Below are 11,022 nucleotides of genomic sequence, written 5' to 3'. Positions count from 1 at the left end.
GGCCGCACGCCCGTCGCGGGCTGCAGCACTTCCTGGAAAGCGCCCGGCGACCTGCCGCCCGGGTCGGGCTGTGCCCTGCTTCTGCGGGGCCCGGGGGCGCAGCCTGCGGGGGCGGGGGGCGCGCTGGGCGGGAGGAGGGCCTCGCCGTGAGGGTCTGTTTGGGGCTGAAAGTGGTGAGTGAGCTTGGCGTCTGAGCGGTTGTCCCGCCTTCACCTTCCCGGCGGGTGTGTGTGCGGTGTTCGAAGCACAGCGTTCAGAAATGATCCGTCTCCATTACAAGCCTGCGCGGTGCCGCGAGCTGCGGGCCTCCGGCGGATTCCGCCCTGTTCCACAACGTCTTTGCAAACTACTGACAGTGGTGTGAAGGGGAGAATAGTGAGACAGTTTGCCGTGGCTTCGTGTTAGTGAGTGTAGTGAAGGTTTTCAGGTCTTTCAACAGTGGTTAGAGTTTATCCAGATGAAAAGGTTAAGTTCAAAAAGACAGAAGCAGGCCAGATATGGTGGCATGCTGCAATTTCACCACTTTCAAGGCCTGAGGCAGGGGCCCAGGAGATGGCTCAGTAGAATAAGCACTTCCCTGGCAAGCGCAAGGGTCTGAGTTCAAACCCAAGGAAGGAGAAGGACTGAGGCTGGAGGATCACTGACAGCCTGAGCCACGTAGTGAGGTGAAGGCCAGCCTGAATTAACACAGTGAGACCCTCTTTCAAAACAACCCAAGCCAAATGAAAACAAGACAAAACCAACAACAAAAAAGACACCACCAGTTACTAATTAAAATCAAAAGTGCTGGGTTGATGCTAGCACACATACTATCTCTAGTTCCACTGTTATGTAAGCCACTACCTTTCAGCTGTATAGATACCACGTATAGATACATCTTGGCATTATGCTTATTAGCACAGAATTTAGGTTTTAGATCTTTGTAACCCACTGTTCTGTCTAATAAGTGGATCTAGAGGTGTGCACCCTGTAATCCTACCACTTTTGGAGGCTGAGGCAGTAAGATCAGAAGTTGATCCCAGCCTGAGCTATTTAGCGATTTGCGCAGGCTGTTGATTAGAGTAAAAATACTAGGCATGTACTCAGTGTAAAGGCCTTGGATTATGGACCTAATATGGGGGTGGGGAAGGGTGGTGAGAGCTCAGATATTTTTCCAAGTTTCCATTGCGTTCTGAAATCTTATACCATTGCATGACTATTTACAATCAGCTATAAGGTTCCAGAACCTAAGATTTATATATATGTAATGGCCGAACATAGTTGTGAGTTCAAGACCAGTCTGGGCTACAAAGTGAGCTCAAGGCCAGCCTGAACTGCATAGGGAGACTCTGTCTCAAAAAGACTAAAAAAAAAAATATATATATATATGTATATAAATGTATGTATTTACAGTACTTACAGCCTTACTATAAGACATCCAGTCTTCATCAATCATCAACAGACTCTAGCCTGTTTCTACTGTTTTATGGAGAAAAAAAATAGGAAACGTACTTTTGGAAAGTCCTTTTATTGTTCCACCTTTTTATCAAAAAGTTTAATTAGTCAAAAAATTATTTTACCTTATACATCATATTTCTTTAAAGTTTTTATGTAAAGATGAGAGTTAATTTAGTAATAATTGCTGTGTACATATTACTTTGAATTTTGGACTTAAGAGTCTGAGCTGTCGTGTGTGTGAGAGTTCCAGGAATTTTCATTTGTAGATTCTTCATAATATGTCTTTATGAACAAAAGTCAGTAGTGCCTGGCACACTGGCTTTCAGTACATTTTTGTGGGATGAATGTGGTATGTTGAACTTTTAAGACAATTATCCACTAGCACAAAATGGTAAATATTAGAAAGCATATGTGCTGTGAAGCAAGCATTCAGGACAGTCAGTAGTTTCAGCCAGGAGAGAGCATTGCATGTTGCAGGGTTGGCGTTTCGTAGTCTGGATTTGAGACCTGGCTTACTACTTACCATCCATGCGGTCTTGGAGAACTTTATCTTGGAGACTCTCACTCTTTCTCCCATTGAAAAGGGCGAAAATAGAACATATTTCACAGGATTGTGTAGATTAAATAGAACAATTCCATTGACATACTATAAATGTCAGATATTACTATTTTTGCTTTTAAGTGGCAAGATTGTAGATTGGTAGAATCAGGGAAAATAGGTGACAGTTGGAGGTAGGGAGAAAAAGCTAAGATGATATACAGAGGGTGTGGTAGATAAATGCTCATACTAAAATGGAGTTTGGTGGAACAGTAGTGTGAGAGATAGCTGGAAAGGGGAGGAGCCCTGGTAAGCTGTTTATGAGATAGTCAACTTGGATCCTTGTAGATAGAACAGAATGTATGAAATAAGAACTACTGAGTTATTTTCTCCTTGGCTTCGTTTTTCTAGGTTTAGACCTGAAGAAGTTACTTGACTGAAGGAACTTAGTAGCAAATTGTCATGAAGTGCTAAAGTTCTTGTCACTTGACCCAGTAAGTCTCCTATTTTTTATTTTTTGGTTTATTGAGCCAGGGTCCCGTTATGTAGTTTAGGCTAGCCTTGAACTAGCCCAGCTTAACCTTCAACTGGCTGCATTCTCTTGCCTCAGCCTCTCAAGTGCTGGAATCACAAGTGTGTGCCATCACACCTGCCCACTTGACTGACCGAGTAAATCTCGTATCATTTCTTTAACTGATTAATTTGATCACCTCTTGTAATAGCTGGTTATCACAGTTTGTAATAGCTATGGGAAAATCTTAGCTACACACCAATAAATAACAAAACTGCCATCAAATCATGAAAAATACCCCATTTTATAATGACTGTAGAATGACAAAGATTAAATTGACTTGGAGAATGGTGAACTCTTTGTTCTTACCTTCTGTGGGAAGTGTTATAGAGAGTGAGACAAAGAACTTCCTTGGCAGATCTGCTTAGAAAAAGAAGACTGATATTTGGTACCTGAAATTTAATGTCTTTAAAAAAAAGTCAACCTGTTGGGGCCGGGGAGACGACTCAGTGGAATAAGTGCTTCCCTGGCAAGCGCAAGGGCCTGAGTTCAATCCCTAGTTCCACCAAAAAAAAAAAAAAAAAAAAAAAAAGTCGTTGGGTGACATGTTCCTGTTAAAAATGTCCAGTGGACTATACTTTTTTCTTTTTAAAATTTTTTATTTTTTAAATAAAAATATTTTTTTCCTAGTGTCATGTATATTTTTCTTCTTTGTTATTATCTTATTTTTGGGTTTTTTGGGAACAAAGTCTCACAGTGTAGTTCAGGCTATCCTTGAACTGCAGTTTTCCTGTCTCAGCCTCTCAATACTGGGATTACAGGGGTGCACACCATTATACCCATCAATGGTATATAGATTTTAAAAAGCTCATTGATTTTATTTAATGGGTTCAATGTTTTAAAATATGAAATATTCCAAACATACAGAAAAAATTATGATGATTTAGTATATGTACCACTAAACTCCTTTATCAGGTCTTAAGTTAGGATCATCATATTTACATTTAAAAAATATTTTTTAATTGTGTGCTGTCTTGTAAACATTAAAGATATAGTTAAAGCTAGTATGAATCCTGTCGTATTTCTCTTCATCTTGTCTAGCACTTCCCTTCTACTGTCATCAATTAGATAATTATTCCAGTTATATTTTTATGCTTTTATATCTGTCCGTGAAAGTACACGCATTTACTTAATATATATTTTAATGTACTTTATACATTATGTCTATCTATCTTGATTTGTTATTCAGCTTTTAAATCTTTCTCTTTTTGCTGTGCTGGAGATTGAATCCAGCATGTTAGGCAGACACTGTACTGCTGAGCTATACCCCTGTCATTCTGTTAACTTTGTTTCTCCTGGCACTGAGTATTGAATTTAGGGCCTGGCACGTGCTAGGCAAGTACTCTGCCACTGAGCTACATCCTCTGCCCTTTTTTTTTTTCTTGTATTTTAGGGAAGGGTCTACAGGGTCTACATTCTCCTGTTTACAGCCTCCCAAGAGCTGGGATTACAGGCACTCGCCACCAAGCCCAGTCTCAGTTGCCTTCTCAGCCTGCCCTGGGGGCTGGGCCAGCACAGCAGGCCTGTGGATCGAATCCCTGGGCCTCTGCAGCCACTTTAATCTGCTGAGCTATTTGGCCAGCCCAAAACATTTTTTTATATTTCTCTGGAATTAATCTCTTCTTCATTAGAGTTCTCTTTTGCAATTCCATTTCTTCATAAGTGTGGCATGTGAGATTTTAACTGTTCTGTTCCTGTTTTTTCTTCTTCGGTCAGTGGTAACAGCTCATTTTAAAAGTAGTAGCTTTCAGGTGTGATCATTCTCATCTGTAATCCTAGCACTCAGGAAGCTGAGGTAGGAGGATTCCATAAATTTAGAGCAGGCCTGAGGTGTATAGCAAGACCCTGTCTCCACATCTGTTTGCTTTTGTAGTTCTTCTATCATGGTCATAGTCTTATTCAAAGTAGTTATAAATGCAGCTCTTGTCTCTTTCTGTTCAATGGCAACAGGTTTAAAACGTGCAAAGTTTGGTATCGAGACTTTATTGCTGACAATTCCTTTAAGAGTGTTACTGGATTTTTCTCTCCTGAATCATGATTAGACTTGATTTCATATTCCAGCTATCAGTTCCAGCTTATCGATCTCTGCCTCCATGTTGAATAGTTGACATTCCTTAGACCCCTGGCAGTGCATAAGCTCTATTTTTGTTTTGAGACAAGGTCTCTGTAAATTGCCCAAGCTGGCCTGGAATTTGCAGTTCTTCCATCTTGAGTGGCTTCCAGTTTAGAGTTAATTAACTAATTGTTTTGAGACAAGGTCTCACAGTGTAGTTCAGCCAGGTCTTGCACTTACTATGTAGCCTGTGCTGGCCTCCAGTTTACAGCAGTCTCCCTGTCTGCCTCCTCAGTGCTGGGATTACAGGTGTGCACTACCATGTCCCTTCCAGCCACCATGGCCAGCCCAGTTCAGAATTTAATCTAGAATCATGAGTTAAATCTAGTTGTCATATCCTGGTTGGTTTTTGTTTTTTTGTTTTTTTTTTTTTTTTTTTTTTTTTCTTCCAGTGCTGGGGATAGATCCCAGGACCTCACTGGTGCTCTACCATTGAGCTGTATTCTTAGCTCTTTTAAATTTTTTTATTTTGAGATCGTGCCTGGTAAATGGCAGAGGCTGGCCCTGAGCTTGGAATGCCTCTCTGCCTTAGCCCCGTGAGGAGTGTTTACTTTCCCCCTTGTATCTAGCTGCTACCTGTTTTTTTTTTTTTAAGGAATATTCAGGAATCATTTCTAAAGCTGTGAAGAATTATATATGTTCTGAATGTAGAAAGTGATTTTTGAAAGAACTCAATAGTTCAAAGATATAGGTAATTCAATCTTTTAATATTTGTGTGTGTGCGCGCATATACTTCTTGCTTTTTTGTGAAGGGCAAGTATGTTATTGAAGGACTGGCATTATCACTGGTTTGCTTGGATTCTTAGCCACATGCGAGATGGAAAATAGACATGGAGTGTTTCTTGGTCCTGCGTGTGACCATCACTGTTGTCCACCTTCTTCAGGGTCCTCCAAAAGGGAAGACCCTGAAGAAGCCAGATTAATATTGCCCAATTCCCCAACAGCATTTGGATAGTTGCGGGGGGCATTGTAGGGACAGAGGCCCTATAGGTAGGGAAAATATAGGGTGAAGGCCTCATTGAGCTCTATTAAGTTAACAGAAAATCTATCTAAAGCAGCTTCTGACCTGCAGCTATATTTGAGCAATTAGCAAAACAAAGGCTAAGAAGACAGGCTTGGAGGTTACCAGAGAGCATGATTATTATAATAATCACAATTTCCCCTTTACATAATCCTTAAATCTAAACCACCTTTTCCTAAGGTAGGAATAATCTTATTCTCTTAACTGATAATCTTACTTTCCAGAAGGTTAAGGATAAAATCAAGCCAGGGAGGGGCTGGTAAGATGGCTCAGTGGTCTAAAGCACCTATTTGAACAAGCCTAGCAAAGCAAAGGGACCACGGTTCAATCCCCCAGCACCACATGCCAGCCAGCCGTGCCCTCTGGTGGCCTGAGCTGGCCACACACACACACATAAATAAATAAAAATTAAAAAAAAAAAAAAATCAAGCCAGGGAACCAGTCAGATTCCAGGAGCCACAGGGAGAAGGATCTCAATAAAAGGAGCGGTGGGGGCTGGTGAGATGGCTCAGTGGTCTAAAGCACCTACTTAGAACAAGCTCAGCAAAGCATAGGGACCACGGTTCAATCTCCCAGCACCACATGCCAGCCAGCCTGCCCCTTGGTGGGCTGAGCTGGCCACATACACATACACACACACACATATAAATAAATAAAATTAAAAAAAAATAAATAAAAAATAAAAGGAGCGGTGGACATGAAATCCATGAGCATCTTCCTTTCAGATACTTCCTACTAATCCAGAGTAGCTGTCTGCTACCCCCCACCCTCCTTTTTTTTTTTTTTTTGGTACCAGAGATTGAACTCAGTGTTTGCCAGGCAGCCACTTTCGCTGCTTAGCTATCTCCTTGGCCCTCCCCCACTTTTTATAATTTGTCTTTTATTTAAAAAGGGGTGTCTTTTATTTAAAAAACATGGTATGGGGCATGTTACCGACTAGCCAAGGTAATAGAAATCAACTAAGGGTTCTGATAGGTGTTTTTCAGGTGATCGGCGCAGCAGAGAAACAGGCAGAAGGAAAAAGGGAGGGGGCTTGATTTTCTTTGAGGATACAGGAGAGAATGTGGGGAAGGATGAGGAATTCTCTCTCCCAACTAGACAAAGGGAGGCCGAGCCTTTTATGGCCTTTTGCCTGGCGAGGGGTTTGAAGGGCATGTTGGCTGTACCTGAGGGAGCTGACTGGGGGGCTTCCCTGAGGCGGCGGGAAGATGGAAGGAAACTGTACCCTGAGCTGAGTTGGAGAAGAATGGGGAGGTGGTCTTGGGGAAGATGGGCTTTGTTTTAAGGGCTTCAGCCATATTAGATGACCACCATGATGGTTTTAGCAATTCGTACTAGGGCCAGAACCTATCAGGTTCATCTCAAAGTCATGAATTGGCAAGATGTAGCTCTTCTAGTATTGATAAACCATGAGGTTTAAGTCAAAACAGTGGCTAGGAACTGTTGGGGCTAGTGGCTGTCATCACTGAGACAGCACCCTGTCAGGCCTGAGGAACGGCTCCTGGCAGTGCTCAGTTGCTCTCTTGTTTTCTGCTGCTGTCTTAGATGTTAGCAGCTCAGACTGCTGGCTGCTTTTGGTAGTATCGACCTCTGATGTTAACCTCTTACTATGCAGGTCAGCATGTACTACTTGAGAGAGAAATATGAATACGTAGGAATATGCCATCCAGAAAGAGGCTTTATTAGGAATTATGCTACAGTATAAGGGAGAAGAGTACATAGACTCAGTCTGCTAAGTGTGTGAGCAGGTTGCTTCTTGGAAAAAGGTGAGCTCATGCATGTGCACTGTCAGATTGGTTGTGAGTAGGGGAGGGGCCCCTTTCGGATCTAGTTGAGGAGGAGGGTGCAGAAGGGTGGAATCATGCGGAGAGGCTGCAGGGTAGTCAAATGGGATAGGTCTATGTGCCAAGCTTGCTGCAGCGCAAATGAGCATCTCCTGGAGCCACTGTGGGGCATCTGTTGTAGCCAGCTGCTGCATGTGTTTGGGGAAGCAAGCATGGAAGGACAACAGAAAGTACCTCTGGGCAAACATAAAGCCTTTCTTCCTTTCTCAGAGTAATTTCTTAGAACATTCAGGAGCAACCCTGATGTGCTGATGCAGAACAAATACAGCATTCTGTGTGATATTTCAGATGAACTCTAGGAGTAGTGGCAATAGAGTGTTTAGAAGAACTCTAGTTGTTTTTTTGCAATTTTCAAGACTTTAGGAACAGATGAAATAAACTTGTATTTTTTAGTCACAGTTTCAGACTGTAGATAAAGAGCCTTTTGTTGCTTGAAAAGAACTAACAGCTTGTCTAGTCAACAGGTACTGCAGTTTTCACTTGGGAAGCTTTGTTATTTTCCATCAGAGAACAAGGAACCTTTTGTTTCAAGGCCTGATGTTGCAAGGTTAGCAAAATATTATTACATTAATGAAGGCTTTGTGAACCAAGAGTGAGGTTTCAGAGACTTCTTAAGAGCATTGAAAGAACCTGGTGCCATATTCTTATACACAGTGTTGCTTCTGAGCAACAAAGAGCTCAAAATGTAGAAGAGCAGTGGTTTATTTGTCTATATGAATTAAGTCTACAATATGCTTGGGATGAGTGACAAAACTCACTTCTGGAGCTGTTTTAGAGAGAGAAAAGTGTGAATGCACACTGTTGAAGTATGGGTAGTGGTGTTCCATGCAAACAGGAAAATAAAGCAGGATAAATGAGTGAGTGATACATACTAGTAGTAGGTGTGGTTTTATTAATTAGAATTTATGAGTCATCACTTGAGTGTGGATTGTGCGTATGGGCCTTTGAATGAGTGAGCAGTGCAGTTTGGGGCAAATAACATAAAGAACTCTGAAAATAACAATAAAAGTGGACAATAACTCTTTGATATGAACTATTTAAAATGTGAGAGGTAATGAAATATTTAACACATTTACAGCACAAGTTTTAGGGATCTTCTGAAAAAAATGACATTCCTTCATTTTAAAATATTATATATGTATATTTATTTCTATGTGTTGCTTTTTTTTTTTGGTCCCTTGGTGACAGAGTCTCACTATGCAATTCAGGCTGCCTTGTTCATTTTGTAGCCAAGGCTGAGCTTGAACTTGCAATGATTCTCCTGTCCTTTGTTTTGTTTTTTTTTTTAGTAGTAGTAGTACATATTTCTGGCAAAGGTTGTACCGTTTTAAATTCTATTTCAGTAATTCACGTGGAAAAAAGGGGAGAACTTTAAAAATGTTATATAGACCTATCAAAAGCAGCATATAGCAGTTTGAATCAAATATTTACATTTCAGTCGAATAATGTCAATATAGATAACCAGGTCATGATTATAGTAAGTAAAGGCATTCATTATTTACCTCCTCATTAAAGTCTTAAAATTTTACATTTGAAATAAAAAATTTGAAACTTTTAAGTTTTATATCAGACCATAAACTATGGGGTGTTCTATTGTTTTGTTTGAGACAGGGTCTTGCTGAGAACTCATTGCAATCTTGTCTCAGCCTCATCCTCCTGAGGGTGGGATTATAGGCATGTGCCTGGTTTAAACTATAGGTTTTAAAGTATTTTTTGTAATCTTTGCTCCTTCTAATCACAAAAGTAACATGTGAAAGCAGGTATGGTCACTCATGCCTGCCCATTCCCAGCACTCAGGAAGCTGAGGCACGGGGATTGCCTGGAGGATTGCCCCAAAATACAAACCAGATGAAAAAGAGCCTTTGCCAGAATTTCATTTTGGCACCATGACATTCTGTTTTAATGCAGAATTGTCATGAAAGTAAGTCTGGCTGCTGTTTATATATAAACATTTATTTATTTAGTCTTTTTGAGACAGTGTCTCACTGTGCAGTACTGGCTGGCCTTGACTGAGCTCACTTTGTAGCCCCGGCTGGTCTTGAACTTTCAGAGGTCCTCCTGCCTCAGCCTCAGCCTCAGCCTCCTGAGTGCTGGGGCTTTTAAAACAAAAAACCACATCCTGTTTGGTAAGACAAATTCATCATCTGACACAGAACAGCACCTTCAGGGACAGAGTGACTATTACTCATCATATTTTTCTGGGATCATAGTTCAGTTCCCATTTATTGCACATCTGTGCACGTGAAGTTTTGTACAGAGAGGTTATAAGGAGTTAAGCACATCTAACTGTTCTTAGAAGGTATTTCTTAAGTTCTCCATGCTTACAGGAACAAGATTAGGGAGGGGAAGGAGACAGTTACTCATTACTAAGCAGCCTTGAACAGAGAGTGAGAACACATTCCTTGGAGTAGATAATAGAAAGTATAAGGGAATCTAATAGTTTTCCGTAGTTATAGCACAAAATTCAGTTGACCCATTGTACTATCTATGGGGGCCTGCCAGAGACTAAACGGCTGATCTGTCTCGCTGGCTCTGCCTGCCCGCCCACTCACCCACCCTTCCTTCCTTCCTTTTTTGTACAGGGCATCAAACTGAGGACCTTGCACTTGCCAGGCAGGTGCTTACATTGCCAAGATATATCCCTGGCCCTCTACCTGCTACTGATACTTCAGATACCTTTGGATCTGCTTGATCATGTTGTACCAGTGGGAGATAAGCCTGCATAGCAGCAGCCTGGACTTGTTGCAGAGCCTTTCTTCTCCTGGGCCCACTCAAAACTGGCAACTTTCCAAGTCATTCAGTAAATGTGCTCAGAGTAAGACACCTGAGTACATTACCTCCAAAATCCAAATATGCCCACTAGATGTTGTGCCTCTTTTTTGGTTGTAGGGGATACCTTATGTAACAACTTATCTTTTACTTTAGAAGGAATATCTTTACATTCTCCAATCCTGGTACCAAAAATCTCTTTATCAGTCAGTGTTTTACTAGAGAAACAGATACAACACAAGATAAACAGATGTATAAAAAATTACAAAATTGGCTTATGGTGGTCAGTGGCAGAATTGGATGAGGAAGTGTGCAGAGGGTGTCCCAAGTCTGGCGTTCACTGCAGTGTCCTGTGCAAGTCCATATCAAGAGGCTGATGGGTTAATGGGTCTGTAGTAGAGAGCTGAGGAGTCCATTAAAAGCCAGGAGATGATGTTCAAGCTGAAGGGAAGATGGGAACACTTCCTTCAGCTTCTTTGAAGAACAGAAGCAAGTCCAAGTCTGGCTCTTCCTCATTTTCCTTTTTTACCATATAGTCAGTGAGCTGCCCTAGGGCAGGTCCTCTACATCCTAGGGTGTAGAATTGCTAAGTTGATTTGGCTAAGCTTCTAAACTTCTCAAATTGATATGCAAAATTACAATAGTTTAGATTTCTTTTTTCTTCTCTGTAATTTCACAGATGTTTTCACTGTAAAATTTAACAACTTTAGTATAGTTTTTTAAAATTAA

General features: G+C 41.2%; 1 protein-coding gene across 4 annotated transcripts in view; it reads left to right on the top strand.

Moving 5' to 3' along the window:
* Nt5c2 (5'-nucleotidase, cytosolic II) overlaps nucleotides 1–11,022 on the top strand; it is a 128,517-nt gene that overhangs the window by 19,179 nt on the left and 98,316 nt on the right. The window contains exon 2 of one of the 4 annotated variants that reach the window (XM_023715520.1): nucleotides 5,307–5,350. The exons of 1 other annotated variant lie outside the window; for it this stretch is intronic. The gene's annotated coding sequence lies outside the window, so the exon portion shown is untranslated. Of the gene's footprint in view, nucleotides 1–2,386; nucleotides 2,470–5,306; nucleotides 5,351–10,294; nucleotides 10,353–11,022 lie in introns of those variants that run through there. 2 more of the 4 variants (XM_023715519.1, XM_004631495.3) reach the window with 2 other exon arrangements.

Source organism: Octodon degus, unplaced genomic scaffold, assembly GCF_000260255.1.
Source record: "Octodon degus isolate 3935 unplaced genomic scaffold, OctDeg1.0 scaffold00042, whole genome shotgun sequence".
NCBI lineage: Eukaryota > Metazoa > Chordata > Mammalia > Rodentia > Octodontidae > Octodon > Octodon degus.
The sequence above is the reverse complement of the archived record's forward strand: the minus strand, read 5'-3'. Positions and strand labels throughout refer to the sequence as shown.